Source organism: Otolemur garnettii, unplaced genomic scaffold (genome assembly GCF_000181295.1).
Source record: "Otolemur garnettii isolate 467f Iridium unplaced genomic scaffold, OtoGar3 scaffold00110, whole genome shotgun sequence".
Lineage (NCBI taxonomy): Eukaryota > Metazoa > Chordata > Mammalia > Primates > Galagidae > Otolemur > Otolemur garnettii.
Window position 1 is genome coordinate 6,851,149 of NW_003852505.1, and position 4,302 is coordinate 6,855,450.

The following is a 4,302-nucleotide window of genomic DNA, read 5'->3' on the forward strand; positions in this document are numbered from 1 at the left end:
AGACTCCCATGTCACCCACTATAGCTGCACTAGTGCCTCTCCTTCATCTCACACTGATGAGCATACTGGAGAGGTAATACATGACCAGCTAGAAGAGAAAGAAAATTCTGGAGTTTGGTTTGAGAATGGGTCTGCTTCATATATGGTTTTGAGCCAAAAATGGAAAGTAGTTATATTATAGCCTCAATCCAGGGCAGCCCTGAAAGACAATTAAGAAGGAAAAATGTACCAAATGGGGTAGATCTTATAGGAGGTACACCTGGTCATCTACTTCATATGAGTGGACATGTGGGCCAAGGTTATAATAAACATAGACTTATAGCCATCAGTGAATGGCTAGATCAGGGGCCTGGAAAGAGAAAAAATTGGAAGATCAGAGAAAATAGATTCCAGAATATAGGCATATGCATTGACATAAGGTAGCAGGCACAATTGTGAAGATCTTTGTATCAAATGTTAATGTCCATCAGAGAAGATCTACCATGAAAAAGGTACTAAACACCAAGTAGATCAAATGACTAACCTGTTGACGGTAACCAAGAGTAGCATGGTAGCAGGGACTAAGGCTATGAATGGTCCTAAGGTAGGAGAAAGTCCCACTCATTTAGGATGATCTAGCCACTTCTAAATGTATAAATTGCCAGTAATAGTGACCAGTGCTGAGGCCCTGTTATGGCACTATTCCCCAGGGAGAACAATCAGCTCCTTGATACCAAATCTACTAAAATGGGCCTTATCTATCCTGGAAGAGCTAGCTGCCCATCCTCACAGGGATAAGTCTAAGTATGAGTTTACCTTTTCTGCTTACAGAACTCCAGCCAGAACCACTACCTGGGGACTTTATGGAATGCTTGAATTCCGAGTATGGAACAACATGGTATTTTTTTTTTTTTTTTAGACAGAGCCTCAAGCTGTCCCCCTGGGTAGAGTGCCGTGGCATTACAGCTCACAGCAACCTCCGACTCCTGGGCTCAAGCGAGTCTCCTGCCTCTGCCTCCCAAGTAGCTGGGACCACAGGCGCCCGCCACAACGCCCGGCTATTTTTTGGTTGCAGCCATCATTGTTGTTTGGCGGGTCCGGGCTGGGGATTCGAACCCGCCACCTTAGGTGTACGTGGCTGGCGCCTTAGCCAGTTGAGCTATAGGCGCCGAGCCCAACATGGTATTTAACAAGGGGAACCACATCACACCAAAGTGTGGGAATGAGCCAATTACAAACCACACCAACTGGCATCAACTAGCCTCACAGAAAACTAAAATGACCTCCTAAAGGCACTATCTCAGATGCAACACTCAGAAGGAATGAATTAAATCAGAGACTTCCATAAGGCTCTATGTCCCTTACAGGAAGAATAGATCAGAAAACAAGGATTAGAAGCAGGAATGGCCCCACCATTGCTCCCAATGACCAACTGCAGGACCTTGTGTTTCCTGTCCCTGAAATTCTAAGCTTTATAGAATTAGGGGTCTTTATCTCCAAAGGGGGTGTATCTCATCAGGAGACACACAAAAGATCCCATTGAACTATAAGCTGTGACTAAAAACTGAACACCTGGGGCTTCTTGTGCCCAGTGACCAACAGCCAAGAAGAGGACTCAATGTCCTAGCAGGAATAATTAGCTCTAATCATCAGGAGGAGATAGATACAATATTTCACAATGAAAATAGAAAGAACTAAATGTGGAACTCAAATGGCCCACCTGGGTGTATCCTGGTACTTCCTGAACCCATTGTAACTGTGAATGAACATATGCAGTGGCCCCAGTCTGAGAAGGGTATGGTTACCAGGGATGCTGATCTTTCAAGAATGAGGGTTTGGGTCAAACAAACAGATAAGCCACCAAAACTTGCCAAGGTAATAGCTGAATGTGAAAGGAATTTAGAAAGGATAATGAAAGAGGAAGGTAGTGAGGGCTAGTTGTAGCTCAAGACCAGCCTGCATGAGGTTGGGGCTGTAGTTTATCCCACTAACCTTCTTCTAAGAAAGGCCTACAAGAGTTCTATATGAACTTCTCCCTGAATATGTATGGAGAAGTAGAGTAGCATGATACAAGGGGTGGATTATGGCAGACCTAGAGGTGTGGCACTCAGATCCCACTTCCAGAAAGGACTCACTGTCCAGCTGCAAGGAGAGTAATTATTTGACAACCACCAGCGAGTAGTACTTTCAAGGTTGGCCTTCATTCTTGAGCCAAGGTCATGCTTTTCTTGGAGCAACCCCTGCCAATGACTGAAAAAGGCAGTGGCCCAAAGGTTGAGACATTTCTGTCCAATATAGGACTCCGCCAATGAGAATGTGCTCCATAATTCCTCCATCAGATTTGATGGCTGCCCCTGCCCAATCCTACTGCCTTTCCCATCACAGGTGCCAGTCTCCAATAAATCTCAGTATCTGCTTCTTAGGCAACCCATCCTTCCTGCAATAGTCCCTTTTAAAATGAAATGCTTCATCTTTAAGAATTCTTCCCCTTGCCCCTGCTCCTGGTATTGGTGGGAGTATGCAACTTAAGTGACCTCATGGTAGCAGAGGGTAGATAAGACTGCCAAGACCACTGTGTGCCTTTGACTCCTTACTTGGTCTCTGCTGTGATCTCTGATCTGGGCTGCTCCCTGGGTGGGTAGTTCTAAAGGCACAGTGCTTTCTCTCCTGGGCATTTTGCTGGTTTCTAGGACAGGAGCCTACAGCAGGGGTTGCCTATAGACCATTGTGACTCCCCATTTAGTCACAACCTGGCCAATTTTCCTGCTGACATAGACTTACTAGGCTTTTACTGGTGCTATGGGCTCCCTCCTTGGAAGTCTGTAACTCTTCTCTGATCATGACACTAAGTTTACTTTGCAGCTTTTGTAGTCATCTCCTCCCAGTTCTAAGCTGGAAAGAAAAGGGCAGATGGTACTTTATTCTAGAACTTTGGCCCCAAAGGAGGGAGATTTACACATCCCTGACCACATATCTCCTCTATCTTTGCCTCTCTCTACTCTTCTTCCTGCTATCCAGAGGAATCAGAGAAGCAGGCTTTATAATCTCTCCGTCTCTTTCTGTCTGGCCAAAAGGACCTTAGGTTAAAGTCTGATCAGTTCAGCCCAGGTCTTCTTTATATAATAAAGAAGATACAGAAATTTAGAAAATTCATCTCCCTCTTTTTTTTCATTTGTTCAATGAAGTTTTATTTTTCCAAATATATAGTTGGACCCTGTTTGTGCATCTTTACCAGCAGCTGGGCATTCCCACTTTTGGTATTTCTGGTGTAAATTACTTGAGCTCTGTGCTTTGAAACAAGTTTGATAATTCCTTTACTAAGGAGCTCCTGAAGCACTGCCCTGGCCAGGGGATCTCAAATCTTCAGTTTCTCAGAGACCACAGCTGGGGTAAGCTTATAGTTGGGAACTTCCTTACAGAGTTTGTCAGATGTAGCTTTGTCAAACAAAACCAGGTTGTTGAGCTTGTCTCGAACTTTGCCTTTGGACCACTTCTTTTTGGCCTTGCCCTCAGATTTGTTCACTGGGTTTTTGTCTTGCTTGGCTGACTTTCCAGCACCTTTCTTCTTCTTGTCATCCTTGGGTGGCATTGCAAAGCTCAGAAAAGATCTGCCACTACCACAGCCTATCTAAGATGTTGAACAACAAAAAAAATAAACCAAAAAGAAGAAGAAGTTATCTCCCTCTTAATAAAGTCTGTCTTTCAGACCTATTTTAATGCTTTGAACTTGAAAATCCGATTGTGGAAACCACAAATAGAATACTATTTTTTTTCTCTTTGAATTCTTACAAGTCCTAATTCTACCCTCCTCTTATCACCCCTGAGCAGACAGGTACCTTGAGCCAACAAGAAAGGTCATGCCTCTGAAAAAGTAAAGGAGGAATGCACATTAATATATCTTAGGAAAAAAAAGATTATTTCCATTACAGAACGTACTTTCATCTCAACTTTCCAAGTCCCAGAGCCCTGCTTCTCTTAATGTCTTGTAGACAAGAGATTTGACAATATGAAAAATCAATCATGCCTTGATATGAGAAGTAATTTGCACTGCAAATCATCACAGGAAGCCTATGATGTAGGTACTCTTACAGGAGTACCTACAATAAGGAAAGTGAGGTACAGAGAGGTTAAGAAACCTGCTACATACAACTTGAAAGTGTCAGTATATTTGAATTGGGTCATCCTGCACAGGCAATACATGTAGGGATGAATGCCTAATAGTAAAATGTCAAGCCTACTTATTGGCTAATCTCCAGAGGCAACAGAACCAACAACACTTCACCCAACCTTTTTTGAACATTCTTTTTTTGTTTGTTTGTTTGA

General features: G+C 43.3%; 1 pseudogene; it reads right to left on the reverse strand.

Annotated features, from left to right (window-relative positions):
* Window positions 1-3,155: 3,155 nt before the first annotated feature.
* LOC100965749 lies at window positions 3,156-3,568 on the reverse strand (annotated as a pseudogene).
* Between the last annotated feature and the right edge of the window lie 734 nt (window positions 3,569-4,302).